The following is a 26,583-nucleotide window of genomic DNA, read 5'->3' as shown; positions in this document are numbered from 1 at the left end:
AGAAGGTGGAAATGGAAAAAGTGTAATTCTTGTCATCAGCTGCTGCCAAAACTATTGAGGTCACAGATTTTGTTCTAAAATTGTTGAACTCCATGTTAAGTCCAGAGGGTTGTAAAATATGTAATTATTAGATTTTCTTGTTCCAGCGTCTGTCTAGCTTCGTAGAACAGCTTGGCAGGTCAGAGTCACAGTGGTGTGAAGACTTCAAGTGACATGTAATGGAAGCTCTGGGTCAGGTCTGCAGACAAAGAAGAAATGGTTTTGACAGGAGGTCAACCAATCTGTATTTGGTCTTATTGTAGAGGATGCTGTGTACTAAGTCGCAAGTGAGTTCGAGTAAATCGATGCTTCACCTGAATGACGAGGAATCAGGAGGTGAAAAGGCTGGTGTTGCATCACCGGGTTTTACATGGAAAAGCTCAGTTAGAACAGGAGGTGGTGTTGGAGTCGATTGAGGAATGGTGCAAGATGTAGCTGAAGGAGAGGGTGGCCAAGCATGTGTTTCATGGCATCACATTAGAATGGGCAGCGGATGATTCACTGGAAGATGATGGGATCAGAGGTTTAGGATAAGGAAACTGTTATGGTCAGGGGAATGGTGAGAACACGATTGTTGGGAATGGAAGTGGATGTGACCAAGGGCTTTGTTAGTGGCAGTCGAGGAGAATCCTTAGTTGCCATGAAAGGAAGACATCTTGAGAGTTATGGTATAGAAAATGACATAATCAGAACAGAGGCAATTTTTGCCTCAATTATTCTATCAGAAGGCCATGCCACATGTTAAATCATTCTGTCTGAGTGTGGGTGTGTAAATAGATGCTTGCGTCAGACTTGTATTTTATAGTTTGAGTCTGTAACTCTTTGTCCTCAGTTTAATTTAATGCAGCATAATTTTCTGGATTTGTCTTTTTAGAGCAGTTACCGTTTTAGGTATCTTCTCAGGTTGAGTTTCTTTAGTCTGGCTTCACAGTGTGAATACTTCAAAGTCTCGTTCTCAGCAACTAGAAGTGTACTCAAGATGTTAGCTGGCCAAGATCTAATATAGTTTGATTGTAGGGATGGTGAATGTTGTATATGTACCTTGCTTTGTTGTGGCTTTGCCTGGCAGTTAGTTTCCTATGTGGCTATAAGCAGCACACAGTCTCAGAAATTAGTTTGTTTGTTATAACACCTATTTCATAACTTGTAACATGTTTTACTTTTTTAAATGAACTAACCCATGGAGTTAATCGATCCCTGATAAGCAACCATTATTAGACTGTTATCATTAATGTCAAGAATAACCATGGTGGAAAATATCATACTGATGAGAGCGATCAAACTTGAACAGTCAGCAAGCAAGTTAATCTACACGTACAGCTCATGGTCAATGGTCTTAAATGGGCATAAAGTGCATGAGACAACTTTTGGTGTCTTTCTTTCATTAAAGTGTCAGTGTTGAAAACACAGCTTGCTAGTAAGCAGACACATTCCTATCAAGAGGCCAGTTTAACTCACTCGAGAAAGGCAATTAATCAGGGTGTGTGCCAGTTGGATAGCAAGCAAGGGAAGTCAAAGGCATATTGTTAAAATGCAAAATTCCCTATTTTAAATTGGGACACAGCAGACCAGAATTCAAAATGTTTAAACAATATTCGGAACATTGATTTCTTGATTTGCATGTTGCAATACAAGCCATTAAGATTTGCTTAGCAATTGGGAATGAGGTCTCCAAAGACTTAACAAGTAGGGATTAACAGTCAGAGAGCCAAAAGATCCTGAAATTTATGGATCTCATTAGAAGACCTACTCACGGTCTGATTAAACTTCCATACTCATCCACTAGAATTCATGTAATTAAGACAGGAACATACAGAATGCTTGGACCACTTTGTTAGCTGATGCAAGGGAAGGATTTCTAGATGGAGAACGAGTAAAAGAATTATTGAATTGGTAAATGCACCTACCCCATAGAAGTTAATCAGAAAGATTTATTAGACAAACTGAAGGCTTAGAGTTTAAGAGCTACAGAAGGATGGACGTAAGTATGATGCGGTCCTCTCAGATTAGCAAAGTTTACAGGTTCGAATTACAAACTCAATTTGATAGAGACAGTGCCATACCTAAGCATAGCAACACAGAAAGATGTGGCCTTCTGCATGCACCAAGGAAATGCCCAGTTTTCACCTCAGTTTGTGAGGCGTGTGTCAGGAAAACCTTCCAGTATACAACAGTTCGCTAATTCAATATGTAGGATCAATAAATCAGGAGGGCAAGTGTTCTACAATATTCTACATCACAGACACTGCAGAACCAGCAATTGCAGGTATGCCCTGTGCTGTGACCAACCACTCATCACGGTGCATGGAGACACAACAGAAACTGCACAGATGATTCAAGAAATAATTATAGAATGGAGTATAAAAGAACAGAACACTTAATGTCTGACGTTGTGAGAGCTTAAAATATCAGTTTTCAGTGGATAGGAAAATGAAAGGCCAAGTAAAAGGGATGAACCACTAGCTCAAGAGAAATTCAATCTTGAGAGAAAGTCTTTAGGGATATCTCTGCTTGGCTCACAAAGGTGAATGAAAAGCTGGAAGAGAAAGGAGGTGGGATGAACTATGAGCTCTGTATTGTCAAAGTTGATAAAGTGTGGAGCTGGAAAAAGGCCAGCCAGTCAAGCAGCATCAGAGGAGCAGGGGAGTCAATCTTTCAGGTTGAGCCCTTTCCTCAGGACTGGGGAGGGGAAGGGTGCTGAAAAATAGAGGGAGAGGGTGGGGCTGGGGGAAAGGTAGGTGGGATGGTGATAGGTGGATGCAGGTATGTGGTGATTGTGATTGGTCAGTAGGAAGAGTGGTGCGGATATGTGGGAAGGAAGATGGACAGGTTAGGTCAGATCAAGAGAGCGGGGCGGAGAGGGAGGGCTGGACCTGGGATGGGTTGGGGAGATTTGAAAGCTGGCGAATTCTATGTTAAGGCCGTATGGTTATAAACTCTCGAGGCAGAGGATGAGGTGTTCTTTCTGCAGTTTGTGTGTTGTCTGATTTTGATGGTAGAGAGACCCAGGATTGATATGTTGTTGGAGGAGTGCGAGGGGAAGTTGAAATGGATAGTGATGGGAAGATGGGGTTGAATGGAGCGTACAGACCATAGATGTTCCCTGAACCAGTCCCTGAGTTGCGCGCGGCCTCTTCGATGTAGAGAATATCACATGGGGAGCAACGGTTGCAATAAATCAGGTTAGAGGAAATGCAGGTGAATCTCTGGCGGACTTGGAATGATTCTTTGGGGCCTTGCACGGTGGTAAAAGGGGAGGCGTGGGGGCAGGTTTTGCACCTCCTGCAGCCACAGGGAAAGGTGCCAGTTGTGGAGGACGGTGGGGACGGTGGACCTAATGAGGGAGGAGGGAACAATCCAAGTTTATAGAAAGGTCTGGAGCAATCTGCATGTCAAACCAATCAGGCTCAGCAGGAGTAGGGAGCATGGGTTCAAATTGCATGGAAAATTATGGAAAAAGGTAAAGCAGGGAAGGACTCAGGGGAGATTATTAAAGTTTCCAGAATTAGTAGAGGACAGAGAGTGTGGAAAGGGTCAGGAATCTACCTTCAGGCACAGCAGATTAGGGGACAACTATGAGAAGGAGTGGTCAACACAGGACTGAGGATGTTGTGCTTAAATGCATGCAGCATATAAAACAAAGTAAATGAGTTTATAACGAAGATTGAAATTTGGCAGGTATGATGTTATGGGTATCGCAGCGACATGGCTGCAAGGGGATCAGAGCCACGAACTAAATATCCAAGGATTTTAATTCTCGCAAAAGGACAGGCAGCTGGGCAGAAGAAGGCAGGGTTCCCTTGTTAGTAAGAAGTGAAATTAAATTGGTAGAAAGAAGCAATGTAGAGTCAGGAGGTGTAGTATCTGTGTGGGTAGAGTTGAGGACCAATGAGAGTTATGTATAGGTCTCCTAACAGTAGTCAAGATGTGAGGCAGAAAATAAATCAGGAGATAGAAAAGGCATGTAAGAAATAATAATGCAATAATCATGGGGAACTTCAATTCGCAGGAGGACAGGGAAAATCAGATGCCGAGAAAAGGAATGTCTCCAAGGTTGCTCTTTAGAGCCCACTAGGGAACCGGCAGTTTGGATTTACTGATGTGTAATGAGGCTGACTTGATTAGGGAGATTAAAATGAAGGAACCCCAAGGGGACAGTTTGAGAAGGAGAAGCTGGAATCAGGTGTAACAATATTACAATTGAGTAAAGGTACTTCCAAAGAAAGAGGGAGGAGCTGGCCAGAGTTGATTGGAAGGGAAGACAGTGGAACAACAGTGGCAGGAGTTTCTGAGTGTAATTTTGGAGGTACAGTAGAAATTCATCCCAAAGAAGAAGAAACATACTAAGGGGAGGATGAGGCAACTTTGGCTTACGAGAGACATCAGGGAGAGCATCGAAACAAAAGGGAAAAAACATACAATTTGGTGAAGATTAATGTGGAGCCAAAGGATTAGGAAGGAGTTAAGAAACCAGCAGAGGACAACTTAAAAAAAAGTAATGAGGGGAGAAGATGAAATAGGAAGGTAGCCAGTTCAGAATCACTTGGACCAGATCGGCTATACCCCAGGATTCTGAAGGAGATGGCTGAGGAAATTGTGGAGACGTTGGTGGTGATCTTTTAGGAATCACTGGAGTTATGGAGGGTTCCAGAGGATTGGAAAATGGCTAATGTTTAAGAGAGGAGGAAGACACAAGACAGGAGATTATAGGCTGGTTAGCCTAACTTCAGTTTTAGATAAGATTTTAGAGTCCATCATTAAGGACGAGATTGCAGAGTACTTGGAAATGCATGCTAAAATAGGGCTGAGTCAGCATGGCTTCATCAAGTGGAGGTCATGCCTGACAAATCTGTTAGAATTAATTAAGAAGGTACCAAGCAAGTTAGACAAAGGAAAGGCAGTGAACATGAACAGTTGGGTTTCTAGAAGGTCTTTGACAAGTGCCATACTGGAGACAGCTAAATTAGATAAGAGCCCATGATGTTAGGGACAAAGTATTGGCATGGATTGGGGATTGACTGATTGATAGAAGATAGGGAGGCAGAATGGCAGCCAGTGTCTAATGGAGTTCCACAGGGGTCATTTTTGGGACCACAACTATTCATATTATATATTATATATTCACCCAAAGGAACACAGAGCATTGTTGTTGTGTTTGCAGATGACGCAAAGATAGGTAGTCCTGAGGAAGTGGGGAGGCGCCTTGGATAGACAAGGATAATGAACAAAAAAGTGGCAGATGGAATATATTGTGGGAATGTGTGAGATTATGCGCTTTGGTAGGAAGACAAGAGACAGAGACTCTTTTCTAAGTGGAGAAAGGCTTTAGAAATCTGAAGAAAAATGGAACTGAGGAATCCTGATTCAGTATTCTGTCAAGGTTAACATGCAGGTTAAGTTGGCAGATAGGAAGACAAATGCAATGCTTACTTTCATTTCAAGAGGGTTGGAATACACGAGCAGAGATCTACTGCTGAGGCTGTCTAATGCTGAGTCAGACCATATTTGGACAATTGTAAGCAGTTTTTGTCCCCATATTTCAGGAAGGATATGCTGGCCTTGGAGGGTATGCAGAGGAGGTTTATAAGAATGATCCCAGGGTTGAAGGGCTCGACATGTGAGGAGCGGCTGATGACGCCGGGTCTTTACTTGATGGAGTTTATAAGGTTGAGGGGGATCTGATTGACACTTACAGAATGCTGAGAGGCCTGGATAGATTGGATGTGGAGAATATGTTGCCACTTGTAGGAGAAACTAGCACCAGAAGGCACAGCCATGGAGTGAAGAAATGACCTTTTAGTTCTGAGATGAGGAAGCATTTCTTCAGGCAGAGGTTGGGGAATCTGTGGAACTCATTGCCAGAGAAGGCTGTGGAGGCCAAGTCATTGACTGTGTTGAAGACAGAGATAGAAATGTTTTTGATTAGTAAGGGGATCAAAGTTTAAGCAGAGAAGCCAGGGGTTAAGAAACATATCAGCCATGATTGAATGGCAGAGCAGACTCAATGGACCGAATCGTTTAAATCCGCTCCTAAATCTTATGGTCAGCCTGAACTCAAAGCTAGGCTGTAGGTAATGACAAACGTACAAAAACAGCTGGAGATGTACAGTGCACACTATTATTTTAGACTAGATTAGACTGTTATAGAGTCATAGAGATGTACAGCATGGAAACCCTTCGGTCCAACCCGTCCATGTCGATTAGATATCTCAACCAAATCTAGTCCCACCTGCCAGCATCCGGCCCATATCCCTCCAAAATCTTCCTATTCATACACCCATCCAAATGCCTCTTAAATGTTGTAATTGTACCAGCCTTCAACACATCCTCTAGCAGCTCATTCCATACACGTACCACCCTCTCCGTGAAAACGTTGCCCCATGGGTCTCTTTTATATCTTTCTCCTCTCACCTTAAATCTATGCCCTCTAGTTCTGGACTCCCCACCCCAGGGAAAAGACTTTGACTATTTATCCTATCCATGCCCCTCATAATTTTGTAAACCTCTATAAGGTCACCCCTCAGCCTCCGACACTCCAGGGAAAACAGCCCCAGCCTGTTCAGGCTCTCCCTGTAGCTCAGATCCTCCAACCTTGGCACATCCTTGTAAATCTTTTCTGAACCCTTTCAAGTTTCACAACATCTTTCCGATAGGAAGGAGACCAGAATTGCAAGCAATATTCCAACAGTGGCCTAACCAATGTCCTGTACAGCCACAACATGACCTCCCAACTCCTGTACTCAATACTCTTACCAATAAAGGAAAGCATACCAAACGCCTTATTCACTATCCTCTCTACCTGTGACTCCACTTTCAAGGAGCTATGAACCTGCACTCCAAGGTCTCGTTGTTCAGCAACACTCTCTAGGACCTTACCATTAAGTGTATAAGTCCTGCTAAGATTTGCTTTCCCAAAATGCAGCACCTCGCATTTATCTGAATTAAATTCCATCTGCCACTTCTCAGCCCATTGGCCCATCTGGTCCAGATCCTGTTGTAATCTGAGGTAACCCTCTTCGCTGTCCACTACACCTCCAATTTTGGTGTCATCTGCAAACTTACTAACTGTACCTCTTATGCTCGCATCCAAATCATTTATGTAAATGACAAAAAGTAGAGGACCCAGCACCAATCCTTGTGGCACTCCACTGGTCACAGGCCTCCAGTCTGAAAAACTACCCTCCACCACCACTCTCTGTCTTCTATCTTTGAGCCAGTTCTGTATCCAAATGGCTAGTTCTCCCTGTATTCCATGAGATCTAACCTTGCTAATTAGTCTCCCATGGGGAACCTTGTCGAACGCCTTAGTGAAGTCCATATAGATCACATCTACTGCTCTGCCCTCATCAATCTTTGTTCCTTCTTCAAATAACTCAATCAAGTTTGTGAGACATGATTTCCCACACACAAAGCCATGTTGATTATCCCTAATCAGTCCTTGCCTTTCCAAATACATGTACATCCTGTCCCTCAGGATTCTCTCTAACAACTTGCCCACCACTGAGCTCAGGCTCACTGGTCTATAGTTCCCTGGCTTGTCTTTACCGCCCTTCTTAAACAGTGGCACCACGTTTGCCAACCTCCAGTCTTCCGGCATCTCACCTGTGACTATCGATGATACAAATATCTCTGCAAGAGGCCCAGCAATCACTTCTCTAGCTTCCCACAGAGTTCTCGGGTACACCTGATCAGGTCCTGGGGATTTATCCACCTTTAACCGTTTCAAGACATCCAACACTTCCTCCTCTGTAATCTTGACATTTTGCAAGATGTCACCATCTATTTCCCTACAGTCTATAACTCCCATATCCTTTTCCACAGTAAATAATGGTGCAAAATTCTCATTTAGTATCTCCCCCTTTTTCTGTGGCTCCACACAAAGGTCGCCTTGCTGATCTTTGAGGGGCCCTATTCTCTCCCCAGTTACCCTTTTGTCCTTAATATATTTGTAAAAACCCTTTGGATTCTCCTTATTTCTATTTGCCAAAGCTATCTCATGTCCCCGTTTTACCCTCCTGATTTCCCTCTTAATTATACTCCTACTTTCTTTCTACTCTTCTAAGGATTCTCTCGATCTATCCTGTCTATACCTGACATATGTTTCCTTCTTTTTCTTAACCAAACCCTCAATTTCTTTCGTCATCCAGCATTCCCTATACCTACCAGCCTTCCCTTTCACCCTGACAGGAATATACTTTCTCTGGATTCTTGTTATCTCATTCCTGAAGGCTTCCCATTTTCCAGCCGTCCCTTTACCTGCGAACATCTGCCCCCAATCAGCTTTCGAAAGTTCTTGCCTAATACCGTCAAAATTGGCCTTTCTCCAATTTAGAACTTCAACTTTTAGATCTGGTCTATCCTTTTCCATCATTATTTTAAAACGAATAGAATTATGGTCGCTGGCCCCAAAGTGCTCCCCCACTGACACCTCAGTCACCTGCCCTGCCTTATTTCCCAAGAGTAGGTCAGGTTTTCCACCTTCTCTAGTAGGTACATCCACATACTGAATCAGAAAATTGTCTTGTACACACTTAACAAATTCCTCTCCATCTAAACCTTTAACACTATGGCAGTCCCAGTCGATGTTTGGAAAGTTAAAATCCCCTACCATAACTACCCTATTATTCTTACAGATAGCTGAGATCTCCTTACAAGTTTGTTTCTCAATTTCCCTGACTATTAGGGGGTCTATAATACAATCCCAATAAGGTGATCATCCCTTTCTTATTTCTCAGTTCCACCCAAATACTTGCCTGGATGTATTTCCGGGAATATCCTCCCTCAGCACAGCTGTGATGCTATCCCTTATCAAAAATGCTACTCCCCCTCCTCTCTTGCCTTCCTTTCTGTCCTTCCTGTACCTTTTGTGTCCTGGAACATTAAGCTGCCAGTCCTGTCCATCCCTGAGCCATGTTTCCGTAATTGCTATGATATCCCAGTCCCATGTTCCTAACCATGCCCTGAGTTCATCTGCCTTCCCTGTTAGGCTCCTTGCATTGAAATAAATGCAGTTTAATTGATTAGTCCTACCTTGTCCCTGCCTGCCCAGACTGTTTGACTCACTTCTGGTCTCAGCTGTATCTGTCTCAGATCGATCTCTTTGCTCACTATCTCTCTGGGTCCCACCCCCCCACCTTTGAGTTTAAATCCTCCCAAGCAGTTCTAGCAAATTTCCCTGCCAGTATATTAGTCCCTTTCCAATTTAGGTGCAATCCATCCTTCTTGTACAGGTCACTTCTACCCCAAAAGAGATTCCAATGATCCAAAAATGTGAATCCTTCTCCCATACACCAGCTCCTCAGCCATGCATTCATCTGCTCTATCCTCCTATTCCTGCCCTCACTAGCTTGTAGCACTGGGAGTAATCCAGATATTACTACCCTTGAGGACCTCCTTTTAAAATTTCTGCCTAACTCTCTGTAATCTCCCTTCAGAGTCTCAACCTTTTCCCTTCCAATGTCGTTGGTTCCAATGTGGACAATGACCTCCTTATCATTAGCATGGCATTGGGGATTGCTGACAATTCTGTTGTTTCTGTCAATTGAATTAAAGCATAAATATAAAATGATTTTAAGATATGAAATTTGAGTGTAGGTCTTATATACCCAAATATAAAAACAATCAATCGTTTCTTTCAGGCCTCAATTCTTGTCCAGTTCATCCTGATTACAATGTTCAAAACTAATTGCAGGTCAGGCAAGTATCTGTGGCGACAGAGTTGACATTTCATGCCTGTGACCTCTCACTAGATGTTTTTATTTCAGATTTCAAGCATCTGCGGTATTTTATTTATGCACTTGATGGCTTTTGAAGTGTTAGACTATCTCTCCAATTTGCAACTTCTCCGCAGTCTTACCTGTGGGTTATGAATTCTTGATGATGAAACACGAACAAGCTTCAAGTTCCAGTTACGCCAGGGCCGAGTGCATGTCAGTGAAGGTATACTGTGACCAATAGTACCTCACCCGACACATACAGTTCTGCATTCTCAACATTGTGCCTTGCAGCATGTTGTCTTGGGCATATATCTAAGTTTTGAATCTCTATTTGTTGGACTCTTATCTTTCTAGACACAATTGTCAGACCTAATCATTTCTGTTATTGACAATGAGCTCTAATATGTGAAATAGCAATTGTTTTTCCCCTTTTTAACATTGTAGATTCATCAAACTTCTCTTTGACTAAAATTGGACAGATGGTGTATGAGTGAGACTCTTATTGACAGTAACTACAAAGAATAGAAAGTTCTGACTCAATGCATTAACTTGATGACTGGTAGAGGAAAATGCAAAAAGATTCAATTTGAAACATCTTTTTTACAGTAGGTTGCAAGCTTAGAGATGTTATCTTTATTGTGCCTTCAAGGTGTTGAGATGGCTAACGGGTTTATGTACTGATTTGGGAGATAAGGTTTGTGGCATTTTTCAGAAGCTCCACAGTGTTTGGGAAAGGTAATGCTGTATTTGGTTGTTTTGAAGTTTAATATTACATTCCCTGCAGTTCACATTTTTTCTGCCTGCACAGCTCAATAGTGAGACTGCACACAGAAATGTTCAAATCCAGACGTCAGCTTTAGATTTACGGGAATCTAAAAGTAGTTTAGCTACTCAAGTTATCTTTCATGATGAAATGCATTCTCATGTATTTTGATTTAGCAAAGCAGTAACTTTTTTTTCTATAGTGGTTTCATGTGCTGAAGTACTGTCCTGAAACAGAACCAATCCTGAAAACATAGCGCATCATTGTGGGAACAAAAGAACTGATCGTGGCCTTCAATCGGAGTTGTTCAGAAAGAAGTTTTCACTTCTTTCATGTTGTTGGACAGTTACAAATTTGCTCTTATTTAGCTATTACCTGGTTATCACGTTATCATATTCATTTGCCAAGATGCACGAATCTTCTCTCAATTAATGACAGTAGACCTTTAACTTCTGAGTAGAGAAGTTGTGCTATAGAGAGTACAACTGAACATAGTAGTTCAAATATTCCAGGGTCCATATCTTTTTCATCAAAAAGAGACTGGCACATGTACGTGGGGTTCAAGTACCTAACTGGAGCTGGTTTACCCCAGTTTGCTTATGCATATACACCCACACATTGGTGTTTTTCTTAACACCCACCTATGTCAGAATTTTGAACTTTGTGTGGAGCACGGGATTTGCCTCAGGTATAGGCCAGACTTTGAATGTTGTGCTTTATTTATGGAGCTATAAAAAGCTGCTTGTTCCTGCAACCAGACTGGAAACAGTCCCATAACACAGACTAGCTCTGTGCACACTTCTCTGGTCACAGGTCTAAACTCTATACAGTCTTGCTCCAGGAGACCACAGATCAGCCACTTAACCAATCACTGTCATATGCCAGCTTTACTTCTTTAGCTGAGAAAGAGAAAATAAAACTGTGCATTAACAATAACATCTTTCATGACTTGCCAATGTTCCAAGGCACCTTTTATACCCAGGAAAGGGTCTTTGAAGTGCAATTACTGTTCTGGCACAGATGTTTGACGACCAATGAATGCACAGCAAGCTGTCATAAGGACCAGATAATCTGTCTTTGGTGTGGCTGATGGACAGATATTGCCCAAATCTACCATTTTCTTTCCAGAAAGGTCAATGGGTCATTCGCCAGATGGTATGGGTGATGTCAGCTTTGCTAGCATATGTTGCCATTCCTAATTGCTCTTGGACTAAGTGGCTTGCTAGGCAGGTAGAGGGAAGTTAAAAGTTAACAGCATTGTAATTACTGGGTCTGTAAATCACAAATAGATGAGACCAGGTTAGGTAATGTCCTTCCCTAAAGGACAATAATGAATCAAATGATTTTGGTCCTTCAGACTTTGACCAGAGAATTCTACCACCTGACAGATGAAACTGTTGTATGCCTGGATTGTTTATATCATTGTAAAAAAAAATTCAGGATTTTAAAATTGATGAAGGAATTTGCTGTTGGCCCTTTCAACTTATTCCATCATTCATTATAACAACGGGCGATTATCCAAATCAGCATCCTGTTCGCTTTTACCTCATATACTTTTGACCCCTTTAGCCTTCGACAGAGACTAAATCCAACCCCTCATCACAATCATACAATACTTTGGTCTCGACTGCTTTCTGTGGTAGCAAATGTCACAGGCGCACTACTGTTCGGGTGAAGAAATTTCTCTTCATCTCAGTTCTAAAGTAGGACTTATTAAGAAGTCAGTATCAAGGGCTAACCAATTCAGTAATCACAGAGTGTAAGGGGAACAGTTAGCTGGTGCAGAACCTAGTGCACCTTGTAAGGGAGAAACTGGTAAACAAAGTCGAAGATGCAGGGAACGTCTGAGGCAGTTGGATTATTGTTGAAATGCTCAAACAGAAAAACAGCAACAAAGGAATGGAATGGGCCAAATGGCCACCTTTCTTTGATAGAAACACCTCCGAGTGTTTCTTCACTGTTTTTCAACCACTTCACCAGTCTCACCCTATTGGTCAGGCTGACCCACCTTCAATCAGTTAAAGCCACACCCTTTGGACTCAGCCTTCTGAAAAAGTGCACTTGTTTTCTCTTCTGTGTAAAATTGCAGTTTTTCTTTTCTAAAAGAAAGTCATTTCATTGGAAAAAAAACTGTGGTGTTTTCAAATACTTGGAACTAAATCTGTCACCATCTCACCACCTCTGAATATTTGGGTTTTATACATGCCTGCATAGTGACACCTTATATATTACAACTTTTACACTGTGTCACAAAACCGATTAATAGCATAAAAAGTCTTGATTGAGGTAGGATTTTTATTCTTGACATAACTAATCATTTGTTATCAATTAATTAGTAAGGTAGATGGCCATATTACAGTTCCTTTGGGCGTCCATGCATTTTGACACATTTTGGTTAACTTGACTTCTACAATAGTTGAGGAAGAGACGGTGAATGTTTTTCTGTTCAAAACGTACACAAAAATAGCATGGTTTGTAATTCTGTCGACACAAATTGAATAATTATAGATGTTATACCTAGTCAACAAACTACAGAGGAACCTCGATTATCGAAATATCAATTATCTGAATAGCGGGTTATCCAAAGGAGATCTCAAGGTCCTGATAGAAACATTAAGTCAAAGAGCTGTTTCAACCCTGATGGTGTCTTTTGTTACAGGTACAATGATTATAAACAAACTCGGCTCACTGAAATGCTGCTGAGAACAGTCCTGGACATCCAGGCACCGTCTCCAAATGACTGACCTCCTGTCCTTTCTTTCTCTCTCTCTTTCTTTCTCTCTCTCTCTTTCCCCACACACTTTCCCTGGAGTTCTAGACAGAGCTGTACCCTGAACACCCCCTCCCCAGATATTCTCTCCAACATTGCCCTGTGCAGGGCAGAGGTGGAACCTGTCAAAACGTTGAGTAAAAAATTGTGTGTGCACACTAGTTGGAGACTTACTCCACAAAGGCAGCAGTAGTCTTAGTGTTGGTGTACAGTCCGGTTTCCCCGGAGGGAGGTGGGAGGGTGGGTTGGCCAGGGGTCGGGACGTGGACGGCGTAGGTGGGTGGGGGGGGGCAGCAGATTGAGGGGTGGGGGCGGACGGGGTTTGGGGCAGCAGAGGGAGTAGTGGGGCTGGGCAGGGGGCTGGGGTGAGGGGGGTACGGGTTGTGTGGGCGGGTAGGGGACAGGCGCGGTTGTGGGAGCAGTTGGGGGGCCAGGGTGGTGGGGGCGGGCAGGGGGCGGGTGGGGTTGTGGGAGCGGGAGGGGGTGGGGGGTGGGCAGGGTTGTGGGGGTGGGCAGGGGGTGGGTGGGGTTGTGGGAGCGGGCAGGGCGGGGGGTGAACAGGGTTGTGGGAACAGGTGGGTGTGGGGGGGTGGACAGGGTTGTGGGGGTGGGTGGGGTTGTGGGGGCGGGCAGGGGGCGGTGGGATTGTGGGAGCAAGTGGGGTTGTGGGGGTGGGCTGGGTTATGGGGGCAGGCGGGGTTGTAGGGGCGGGTGAGATTGTGAGGGCGGGCGGGGTTGTGGGGACAGGCGAGGATGGGCGGGCGGGGTTGTGTGGTGGCGGGCGGGGTTGTGTGGTGGCAGGCGGGGTTATGTGGGAGTGGGCTGGGTTGTGGGGGCGGGTGGGGTTGTGTGGGGGCGGGTGGGGTTGTGTGGGGGCGGACGGGGTTGTGTGGGGGCGGGCGGGGGTGTGGGTGGTGGCGGGCAGGGTTGTGGGGGCGGACAGGGTTGTGGGGGGGCAGGCGGGGTTGTGTGGGTGCGGGCGGCGAGTGGGTGGTGGCGGGCGGGGTTGTTGGGGGCAGACGGGGTTGTGTGGGGGCGGGCGGCGGGTGGATGGTGGGGTGCGGGGTTGTCTGGGAGGGGGCTGGGTTGTGGGGGCGGGCGCGGGTGTGTGGGGGCGGGCGGGGCTGGGTTGTGGGGGCGGGTGGGGGTGTGTGGGGGCGGGCGGGGGTGGGTGGTGGCGGGCGGGGTTGTGTGGGGGCGGGCGGCGGGTGGATGGTGGGGTGCGGGGTTGTCTGGGAGGGGGCTGGGTTGTGGGGGCGGGCGCGGGTGTGTGGGGGCGGGTGGGGGTGTGTGGGGGCGAGCGGGGGTGGGTGGTGGCGGGCGGGGTTGTGGGGATCGGGCGGGGTTGTATGGGGCGGACGAAATTGTGGGCGGGCGGGGTCGGGCGGGGTTGTATGGGGCGGACGGGATTATGGGCCGGCGGGGTTGTGTGGGTGTGGGCGCGGGCGGCGGGTGGGTGGTGGCGGGCGGGGGGGTTGTGTGGGGGCGGGGTTGTGTGGGTACCGGTGGGGGGGGTTGTGAGAGCAGGTGGGGTTGTGGGAGCGGACGGGGTTGTGTGGGGGCGGGCAGGGTTGCGGGGGGACGAGCGTGGGATGGGCGGGGTTGCGGGGGGACGAGCGTGGGATGGGCGGGGTTGTGTGGGGGCAGGCAGGGTTGTGTGGGCAGGCGGAGTTGTGTGGGGGTGGGTCGGGTTGTGTGGGCACGGGCGGTGGGTGGGTGGTGTGTGAGGGCGGGGTGGTGTGTGAGGGCGGGGTGGTGTGTGGGGGCGGGGTTGTGTGGGGGCGGATGGGGTTGTGGGGGGCGGGCGGGGTTGTGTGGGGAGTGGGCGGGGGCGGGTGGGCGGGGTTGTGTGGGGCGCGGGCGGGGGCTGGGTGGGGTTGTGAGTGCAGGCAGGGTTGCAGGGAGCGGGCGGGGTGGGTGGGGTTAAGTGTGGGGCGGGCAAGGGTTGGGTGGGGTTGTGTGGGGGGCGGGCAAGGGGACAGGCAGTATTTTGAGGGCGGGCGGGGTTGTGGGAGCGGCCATAGGGCGGTTTGGGGACAGGCGGTGTTGTGGGGAGGAGTTAGGGAGGGTTGGATGGGGGTGGCGTGGGGGCTCGCATGTGGCTTAAGACCATAAGACATAGGAGCGGAAGTAAGGCCATTTGGCCCATCGAGTCCACTCTGCCATTCAATCATGGCTGATGGGCATTTCAACTCCACTTACCTGCATTCTCCCCGTAGCCCTTAATTCCTTGTGACATCAAGAATTTATCAATTTCTGCCTTGAAGATATTTAGCGTCCCAGCCTCCACTGCACTCTGTGGCAATGAATTCTACAGGCCCACTACTCTCTGGCTGAAGAAATGTCTCCGCATTTCTGTTCTGAATTTACCCCCTCTAATTCTAAGGCTGTGTCCACGGGTCCTAGTCTCCTTGCCTAACGGAAACAATTTCCTAGCGTCCACCCTCTCCAAGCCATGTATTATCTCGTAAGTTTCTATTAGATCTCCCCTTAATCTTCTAAACTCCAAGAATACAATCCCAGGATCCTCAGCCGTTCCTCATATGTTAGACCTACCATTCCAGGGATCATCCGTGTGAATCTCCGCTGGACACGCTCCAGTGCCAGTATGTACTTCGAGGTGTGGGGACCAAAACTGGACACAGTACTCCAAATGGGGCCTAACCAGAGCTTTATAAAGTCTCAGTAGCACAACAGTGCTTTTATATTCCAACCCTCTTGAGATAATTGACAACATTGCATTTGCTTTCTTAATCACGGACTCAACCTGCATGTTTACCTTTAGAGAATCCTCAACTAGCACTCCCAGATCCCTCTGTACTTTGGCTTTATGAATTTTCTCACCATTTAGAAAGTAATCCATGCTTCTATTCTTTTTCCCAAAGTGCAAGACCTCGCATTTGCTCACATTGAATTCCATCAGCCATTTCCTGGACCACTCCTCCAAACTGTCTAGATCCTTCTGCAGCCTCCCCACTTCCTCAGTACTACCTGCCTGTCCACCTAACTTTGTATCATCGGCAAACTTCGCTAGAATGCCCCCAGTCCCTTCATCCAGATCATTAATATATAATGTGAACAGCTGCGGCCCCAACACTGAACCCTGCGGGACACCGCTTGTCACCGGCTGCCATTCCGAAAAAGAACCTTTTATCCCAACTCTCTGCCTTCTGTCAGACAGCCAATCCTCAATCCATACCAGTAGCTCACCTCGAACACCATGGGCCCTCACCTTGCTCAGCAGCCTCCCGTGTGGCACCTTATCAAAGGCCTTTTGGAAATCTAGGTAGACCACATCCACTGGGTTTCCCCGGTCTAACCTACTTGTCACCTCTTCAAAGAACTCCAACAGGTTTGTCAGGCACGACCTCCCCTTACTAAATCCATGTTGACTTGTTCTAATCCGACTCTGCTCTTCCAAGAATTTAGAAACCTCATCCTTAATGATGGATTCTAGAATTTTACCAACAACCGAGGTTAGGCAAATTGGCCTATAATTTTCCATCTTTTGCCTTGATCCTTTCTTGAACAAGGGGGTTACAACAGCGATCTTCCAATCATCTGGGACTTTCCCTGACTCCAGTGACTTTTGAAAGATCTCAACCAACGCCTCCGCTATTTCCTCAGCCACCTCCCTCAGAACTCTAGGATGTAACCCATCAGGGCCAGGAGATTTATCAATTTTAAGACCTTTTAGCTTTTCTAGCACTATCTCTTTTGTAATGGCAACCATACTCAATTCAGCCCCCTGACTCCCTTTAATTGTTGGGATATTACTCATGTCTTCTACTGTGAAGACTGACACAAAGTACTCATTAAGTTCTCCAGCTATTTCCTTATCTCCCATCACTAGGCTTCCAGCATCAGTTTGAAGTGGCCCAATGTCTACTCTTGCCTGTCGTTAGTTTCTTATGTATTGAAAGAAACTTTTACTATCATTTCTAATATTACTGGCTAGCCTACCTTCATATTTGATCCTCTCCTTCCTTATTTCTCTCTTTGTTATCCTCTGTTTGTTTTTGTAGCCTTCCCAATCTTCTGATTTCCCAGTGCTCTTGGCCACTTTATAGGCTCTGTCTTTTTCTTTGATAGATTTCCTGACTTCCTTTGTCAGCCATGGCTGTCTAATCCCTCCCCGGATAATCTTTCTCTTCTTGGGGATGAACCTCTGTACAGTGTCCTCAATTTTAACCACAAACTCCTGCCATTTTTGCCCTACTGTCTTCCCTGCTAGGCTCTGCTTCCAGTCTATTTTCGTCAGTTCCTCTCTCATGCCCTCATAATTACCTTTATTTAACTGTAACACCATTACATCCGATTTTGCCTTCTCTCTTTCAAACTGCAGACTGAACTCTACCATATTATGATCGCTGCTTCCTAAGTGTTCCCTTACTTTAAGATTTTTTATAAAGTCTGGTTCATTACATAGCACTAGGTCCAGAATAGCCTGCTCCCTTGTGGGCTCCATGACAAGCTGTTCCAAAAAGCCATCCTGTAAGCATTCCATGAATTCCCTTTCTTTGGATCCACTGGCAACATTATTTACCCAGTCCACCTGTATATTGAAGTCTCCCGTGATCACTGTGACCTTGCCTTTCCGACATGCCTTCTTTATTTCCCGGTACATGTTGCGCCCGTGGTCCTGACCACTGTTAGGTCTGTACATAACTCCCACTATGGTTTTATTGCCTTTGTGGTTCCTCAATTCCACCTACACAGACTCCACATCATCCGTCGCTATGTCATTCAGTGCCATAGATTTAATTTTGTTCTTAACTAACAAGGCAACCCCGCCCCCTCTGCCCACCTCCCTGTCTTTTCGATAAGTTGAAAACCCTTGGATGTTTAACTGCCAGTCCTGACCCCCCTGTAACCACGTCTCTGTGATGCCTACCACATCATAATCATTCATGATGATCTGTGCCATTAGTTCGTCTGCTTTGTTATGAATGCTACGAGCATTCAGGTAAAGTGCCTTAATGTTAACTTTCTTATCATTAGAGATATTGGAAGTCATAAGATGTCCTAAGTTATCCTTCCTTTTTGCTGCATTCCCAGTCTGTCTCAAGTTTAAATCTGTCTGCACATATGCTATCCTGCCACTTATCTTTCCATTTAACTCCATACTCCCTGTCGCTTTCACTTTCCCTTCCCCCCAACTCAGAAGTTTAAAGTCCTACTGACCACCCTATTTATCCTCTTTGCTAGAACATTGGTACCTGATCGGTTCAGGTGGAGACCATCCCAATGGTACAGATCCCCCCGGTTCCAAAACTGATGCCAATGCCCCGTGAAGTGGAATCCCTCTTTCCCACACCAATCCCTTAGCCATGTGTTTACTTCCCTAATTTTCTTATCCCTATGCCAATTGGCATGTGGCTCGGGCAGTAATCCGGAGATTATGACCCTTGAGGACGTGTACTTCAATTTCTTTCCTAGTGCTCGATAATCCCCAAACAGGTCCTCCATCCTAGCTTTGCCTATGTTGTTAGTCCCAACGTGGACCACAACAACTGGATCCTCCCCCTCCCGCTCCAATATCCTTTCAAGCCGGTCAGAGATGTCCCGAACCCTGGCACCAGGTAGGCAACACACCATGCGAGACTCCAGGTCCGGCTTACAAAGGATACTATCTGTCCCCCTAATTATAGAATCCCCTATAACAACTACTTGTCTTTTTGCTCCCCCATCTTGAATGGCCTTCTGCCATGGTCAGCTGGCTCATCCTGTCCAGAGCCCTTTTCCTCATCCGTGCAGGGAGCAAGAATCTCATACCTGTTGGACAAGGTCAAGGGCTGAGGCTCCTGCACTCCTGAACTCAGGTTCCCCCTACCTGCCTCACTTACAGTCACACTCTGATGTCCCTGATCACTAACTGGATGTGAATTACTTAATCTCCCAGGTGTGACTGCCTCCTGAAACAAAGTATCCAGGTAACTCTCCCCCTCCCGGATGCGCCGCAGTGTTTGAAGCTCAGATTCCAGATCATCAACTCTGATCCGGAGTTCTTCCAGCAACCAACACTTGCTGCAGATGTGGTCACTGCCGTTCACAATGGGGTCAGCCAGCTCCCACATCATACAGCTACAGCACATCACCTGACCAGCCATCTCTGCTTAGTTAATTACTTTATTACTTTGTACAGGTTTGAGTTAAAATACTTCCTGATACCTCTCTGCTATAGTCTTTTTTTAAAAACCAATTAATAGATAAACAGTACTTAGTAAGGGGGTTAGAGGAGGAGGGCGGGTGGGAGACACTACGGTTGTAGAGTCTCGGGTGTAGCCGCCTTCCTGATTTATATACTCACCGCTTTCCTTCCCGGCTGCCCCTCTGGTCGTCGTCACTTCCCCCTGCTGCTCCCGCTCTTTCTGTGAAGAGAAACAAAAACACCGCTGCCAACTACCGGTAAGTAATTTTAAAACAAACTGTCTTACCTTAGCTGTAGCCTTCCGGGTTCGTTTAAACTCAGCTGCTGCTGGATCCCCGTTCAGGCTTAGTCACCTGAACGGGGATCAGACTTCACAGAAAGCTCCGAGCCCCAGCGGAAATCAATTAACCGAATAATCAATTAACCAAATAATCAATTATCCGAATGAAATAGTGCTCGTCCATCACGTTCAGATAATCGAGGCTCCTCTGTATCCCTTGCACCCTCTTATATAACGGCCCAATGTACAGAATTATAATATTCTCTTTGTGCAAATGTATTTTTGCATACAATCATTCGTAGAAAGGATTCCAAAATTCAGTGTAGTATATATTCCAATTTCCTGAGTAAACTGTATTTGGCGAAACCTGCATCTGTACAATATGTTGCTACCCAGTGCACATCCTTCACTTTTTGTTCTGTCACATGTCAGCAGTGATCTGCTTGATATACGTTGATGTCCCAGAAAGGTCAATGTGTATTGTGTACTAATCAAGAATTGCACATTGCAGAACTGAGTGATTTGGTGTGTGTATTGGATGTCAAACAATGATAAACCAATCACCATTTGATGTTTGTACTGCATCTATCTGTGGCTTGAGTATGACTGTGAAAGCTTTACTTGGAAGAATGAAAGATTAGAATTACGTTCAATATTTGGAGGTCAGAAGTTTCAGGTACAATAAACAAAGCCTGCATTTTGCCTTCCTCTCTCCTCCGGGGCCTGGATCCAGCCCAATGCCTAAATTTAGGCTGTGAGTGTTTGGAAGTAATCCCTGTGCTGGAATGAAATTCCAAATGAATACCCAAGGCTAGTGAGAAAATGGAATCTGCATGGAGGCTAGTAGTGTCAGTCATTGTCTTCAATAGTTTCAGATTTATTTGAGCAACACGTTAAAGAAGCAGAGGAAGGATTTCGAGCGAAGGAATTCAAGAACTTAGGGTCCCAGAAAGTTGGAGGCGTTGCAACAGAGGAGTGACCAGAACATTGGGAATGCTCAAGAGGCTAGAGTTGGAGGGGTGGAGACAGCTGAAGGTCATGGGGCTGTAACAGGACCATGGAGTGGGCCTTTTTAAAGCCTTGGATTAATTTGAAAACAAGAGTGATATTTAAAAGCCAAGACATTGCTTCACCAGTACTAATATAGACCGGAATCAACTACAAACCTCAGCCAGAAGGCCTGTCCCACTAATCCTCATGGCCTTTGTTGAAATGGACACATTTGGAGATGTGAGGAGATAGCTGGAGACTTAGAGCCAGATTTTCCTGTAATCAGAAGGACTCATGAGGCACGGGGCCTGGATCCAGGATCATATTCCTGGCAGCCTGAGCTATATACTGTGTGGTGCTGGATGAGAGGGCCTTCAGATGCAGCACAGCAGATGGAGACACTATCTCTGTACCACTGTCTTCAGTCCCTACCACAGGCTCCATATCCTAGCCAGGTACTCCACTCCTTTCTCAGCTGGCTCTTTGGTGCATAAGGAGAATGCTCACAAATTTGTCACAAGTCTGACCTTGAGTTGAGCTTCTGACAACGCCTTCTCAACATCGCTGAATGCCCATTCTTACCTGTGTACACCTGCTCCAACCCCAAAGGGAGGTCTTGGGATGGAATGGGTAACATCCCTGCTCCTGACCCAAGACTTCTAGGTTGAAGATGTACTCCAGGAAGATAGCCAAGAAAGATACATTACTAACACAATCGTACAGATCGACTATCGATCTGCAAATCCTTCCAACACAAAGTAAGAGTGGCATCTGATGGAAAGAAATTGCAGCTTCTGACATCACTATTCATGGCTCCAGACTGCAGCCTGGATGGAAAGTGAGCAATTCAAACTCCTGGGAAAAACTAGTTTGACTCAGGGGGTTGGATAGCACACATGGATCAGATCGGTGCCAGTTTCAGTCCCTGTTCCGGCCCGGGTGGACTCAGCAGCTGCCTGCATGCCATACCCAGGGTGGAAGACATGGCACTGAGAGTTGGTCCTGCCTTCAGACAGACAAGGAGAGGAACACCACCTGTACCTCAGCTTAATTGCTACTCGAACCCTCAAACCTGCCTTTCTTACCCCGCGGTTATTCTGTCCTCTAAACTCCAGGCAAGCCTCACATTTCTTCCATCCCCCACAAGTTTCAAATCTCTGCTGCCTATCTAAGCTTGCTGAAATGTCCCTTCACACCCATGTTTTCTGACCTACATTGACTACCGGTGAAGCAAAGCCTTGGTTTTTAAATTCTCACTTTTATTTTCAAATTACTCTAAGGCTTAACAAAGGACCATTCCAAGGCCCTATCTTTTAAATCCATTCCTGACCTATAACCCTCCAATGTCTCCACTCCTCCAACTCTGACCTCTTGAGCATTCTCGATCTTATAGTCATTCCACTGCTGCCATGCCTTAAGTTCTTCTCCAAAGGTTTTGACTTCTCGTTCCTCCTTAAGTGTGCTGCTTAAAAGCTCCCTCTTTTGCTGAGTTTTCAGTCATCTGTCCTTGCACCACCTTATCTGGCTTGGTGCTGAATGTCATTCAATAATACAACAGTGAAGCAAATTGGAGCATGTGGAAATGTAAGTTATTGTTTGAGTATTGTGCTGAACTTGTGTTAAAATTGGGAATCCATTAATTGGTAGCACCAGAGGAATGTGAGATTAAAGTATGAGGCTCATTAATTGTGTTTCTTCCATTACCCAAGTATGCTGAGAAAAATTGCCAGGCCCAGACAGTCAGCAGTTTGTGTGTCTAGAAAGTCTTTCCTAAAGGTCACAGTCAGTCTGATTGACTCATTTAATCATTTCTCTAGTTCAGACATTTCACAGAATGTTCCGTGGGAAGTCCTGGGTCTTTTTAAGAATTGATTCAAGTAGCTAAGTGCAAACATAGAATTGCCTGCACAGAAATGAAACATGGTGGGGTTAATTCTACCTCACGCCTAAACCATAACAAGCAGAAGAAAGTCTGGGGTGTACAAAAGTTTAAAAAAAAATTAAGCAAAGCATCCCATTTAAAAAGATGACAGTGGGATCTGGCTGGTCTGACCTTTGTTTCTGAGATTTCAATGTCCTTCCACCTGGAGGATAAAATCCCTCGAAGGCTTAACAAGGGACCACTCCAAGGCCCTATCTTTTAAATCCATTCGCTCTACTCTTTTTTTATTTATCTCTCTCTATCCTTATCTGTCTTGCTCATTATCTCTGCCTCCCCTTTCTGTATATGTATTTTCTTTCTCTCCTTTCACATGTTTCTGTCCTTCTTTCAAACAAGGCTGCAGTCTCCTGGATGACAAAGGAGGGAGAAATTAAGATTAGAAACGAAAGATGTGCTTATTGGTAACATTATGTTCTTGTTCAAAACAAGTTGGAAGGTCAATCCTGATAATTACGGATCAGTTAATTTAACATCGGTAGTGGGGAAATGTTTGGAAACAATTATTCAGGATAGAATTCGTATTCACGTGGAGTAAGATGGATTAGTTAGGAGGAATCAAAATGGATTTCTAAAGAGGAAATTGTGTTTAATTTGTTGAAGTTTTTGAAGTGGTAACAATAAGGTTTGATGAGAGTAATACTTATAATGTGGTATATATGGATCTCTAGAAAGTATTTGATGCAGTGCATCATAACAGACTTGTGAGGAAAGTTGTAGGTCACAATTTAAAAGGGACAATAACAACTTAGAAGCAAAATTGATTGAGTGATAGAAAACAAAGCGTAATGATCAAAATATATTTTCTGGGTGACAGGAAGGTTTGAAGTTGAGTTCTCTAGGATCTGGTATTGGCTCCCTTGGTTTCCCTGATGATTTCATGATTTTGGTCTTGGTGTGCAAGCGATAATTTGCAGATGACACTGAACTTGGAAGAATTGTAAACTGTGAGGACGACAGTATGGAGCTCCAAAGGGACATTGACACATTGGTGGAGTAGACAGATAAGTGTCAAATGAGGTTCAATGCAGAGAAATGAGGTAATGCACTGTGATCGGAAGAATCCTGAAAGATAATTTAAAATATTGGATGTAATTCTAAAGGGGGTACGGAAGCAAAGCGACCAAGATGCAAAAGTGTATAAATCATTGAAGAAACTAGGATGGCTGGAGAGAGTAGTTAGTAAATGATACAGTGTTATCACCTTCATTAATAGAGGCATATTGTACAAGAGCAAGGAGGTGATGTTAAACTTATAAAAGATACCCCTTAGACCTCAGCTGGAACATTGTGTGCAGTTGTGGATGCCACATTATAGGAAAGATGTAAATGCATTGGAAAGAGTATGGAAACAATTTACTAGATTGGCTTTGGGCATGAGTAGCGTCAGCTCTGAGGATAGGTGGAAGAAGTTGGGACTGTTCTCCCTGGGGAGAAGGTGATTGGAAGGAGATCTGATTAAGATTCCCAAAATCATAAGTGGGCTAGATAGAATAGATAGTGTGAAGCTGTTTCTAATGGTAAACGGAACAAGAATGAGAGGGCATAGGTATTAAAGCAATGTGCAAGTAAAGCAAGGTGATGTGAGAAAATATTTTTTCATACAGTGAGTATTTAGAGTGTGAAATGTAGATTATTAGATTAGATTTCCTACAGTGTGGAAACAGGCCCTTCAGCCCAATCAATCCACATTAACTCTCCATAGAGTAACCCACCCAGAACCAATTCCCTCTGATTAATGCACCTAACACTATGGGCAATTTAGCATGGCCAATTGACCTGCACATCTTTGGACTGTGGGAGGAAACCGGAGCACCCGGAGGAAACTCATGCAGACATGGGGAGAATATGCAAACTCCACACAGTTGCACAAGGCTGGAATCGAACCTGGGACCCTGGTGCTGTGAGGCAGCAGTGCTAACCACTGAGCCACCATGCCACCCCAAGGCAGTGGATGATTAATTGGATAGAAGTGGTATGAAGGGATATGGGAGAAAAGGCAGGAGATTGGCCCCGGGTAATGGAATTTGGATTTGGATACAGAACTGGCTCAAAGGTAGAAGACAGAGGTGATGGTGGAGGGTTGTTTTTCAGACTGGAGACCTGTGACCAGTGGAGTGCCACAAGGATCGGTGCTGGGTCCTCTACCTTTTGTCATTTACATAAATGATTTGGATGCGAGCATAAGATGTATAGTTAGTAAGTTGACAGATGACACCAAAATTGCAGATGACACCAAAATTGGAGGTGTAGTGGACAGCGAAGAGGGTTATCTCAGATTACAACAGGATCTTGATCAGATGGGCCAATGGGCTGAGAAGTGGCAGATGGAGTTTAATTCAGATAAATGCGAGGTGCTGCATTTTGGGAAAGCAAATCTTAGCAGGACTTATACACTTATTGGTAAAGTCCTAGGGAGTGTTGCTGAACAAAGAGACCTTGGAGTGCAGATTCATAGCTCCTTGAAAGTGGAGTCACAGGTAGATAGGATAGTGAAGAAGGCATTTGGTATGCTTTCCTTTATTTGTCAGAGTATTGAGTACAGGAGTTGGGAAGTCATGTTGCATCTGTACAGTACATTGGTTAGGCCACTGTTGGAATATTGCATGCAATTCTGGTCTCCTTCCTAAAGAAAGATGTTGTGAAATTTGAAAGGGATCAGAAAAGATTTACAAGGTTGTTGGAGGATTTGAGATATAGCAAGAGGCTGAACAGGCTGGGACTGTTTTCCCTGAAGCCTCAGAGGCTGAGGGGTGACCTTATAGAGGTTTACAAAATTATGAGGGGCATGGATAGGATAAATAGGCAAAGTCATTTCCCTGGGGTCAGGGAGTCCAGAACTGGAGGACATAGGTTTAGGGTGAGAGGGGAAAGATATAAAAGAGACCTACGGGGCAACTTTTTCACACAGAGAATGGTACGCGTGTAGAATGAGCTGCCAGAGGATGTGGTGGAGGCTGATACAATTGCAGCATTTAAGAGGCATTTTTGTTGGGTATATGATTAGGAAGGGTTTGGAGGGAGTTGGGCTGGGTGCTGGCAGGTGGGACTAGATTGGGTTGGGATATCTGGTCGGCATGGACGGGTTGGACCGAAGGATCTGTTTCCATGCTGTACATCTCTATGACTCTATGAATGGACTAGATAATGAAACAGTTGCAGGTACGATGGGGCTGAACCTTCTGATCTGTAATAATTCTGTGATTCTTTAATTCTCTCTCTCTCTCTTTCTGTCGCTATCTGTCAATCTCTCTGTCTCTGTCTCCTTCTCTTTGTCTCTCTCTGTGTCTCTGTCTCTCTTTCTCTCTCTCTCTCTCTCGCCGTCTGTCTTTCTCTGTCTCCCTCTCTCTGTCTGTGATTCCCTCTCTCTCTCTGTCTGTCTCTCTCTCTCTCTCTCTTCAACCATTTTCAGTAACAGTATAGGTAGTGATTGTTTCACCTGAGGAACCAGGCGGTGGTGCTGTGGAAACTCCCACAAGATGGAGCCCATCACCTACTTCCTTGTCCATGTGGCCCGCTGCTGTACATCCTGATGTCCATGCTGGGTTCTGAAAGTGAAGGAATGGAAACCCACTTGTTCTGCTCTGGATGATTTTACCAACATAGAAGCAAGAGGAGACTATTTAGCCCCTTGATCCAGACTTTGCTTTCAATCAGATCATGGCTGAGCTTTGCCATTTTGCACAACTTTGAAACTTGGCCCTGGACATTGTTTATCTAATTTTTTTTAAGCAACGTTGTTTTTGTCTGCTGCCCTGCCCCCTTTGCTGCTCATCCCACCAAAATGAGCAGCGTTATGAATATTCTTCCTTTGATACGTTGACAAGTGGAGTCCTCCATCAGGAACTGTTGGCTGCAAACAGAAAATTGAAACAAGGTACACGTAGCAGGATTGTGTCTATCAATGTATTTCCATAGTGTCATTCACATCCTCA

General features: G+C 45.2%; 1 protein-coding gene and 1 long non-coding RNA gene across 2 annotated transcripts in view; one reads left to right on the top strand and one right to left on the bottom strand.

Annotated features, from left to right (window-relative positions):
* The window catches only part of glb1 (galactosidase, beta 1), an 88,499-nt gene that overhangs the window by 52,066 nt on the left and 9,850 nt on the right, over nt 1–26,583 (top strand). The gene's annotated exons all lie outside the window — the stretch shown is intronic.
* Nucleotides 11,357–26,388, bottom strand: LOC148141128 (uncharacterized). Its single transcript, XR_015752827.1, has 3 exons — nt 26,088–26,388; nt 19,599–19,659; nt 11,357–11,417 (listed from the first exon to the last, which is right to left on the bottom strand). It is a non-coding gene; the product is annotated as an uncharacterized LOC148141128 (long non-coding RNA).

This window comes from Chiloscyllium plagiosum, unplaced genomic scaffold (assembly GCF_037043375.1).
Source record: "Chiloscyllium plagiosum isolate Xiang-an unplaced genomic scaffold, Cpla_swu_hap1 HiC_scaffold_34, whole genome shotgun sequence".
Classification (NCBI taxonomy): domain Eukaryota; kingdom Metazoa; phylum Chordata; class Chondrichthyes; order Orectolobiformes; family Hemiscylliidae; genus Chiloscyllium; species Chiloscyllium plagiosum.
This window is presented reverse-complemented; position numbering and strand designations above follow the sequence as displayed.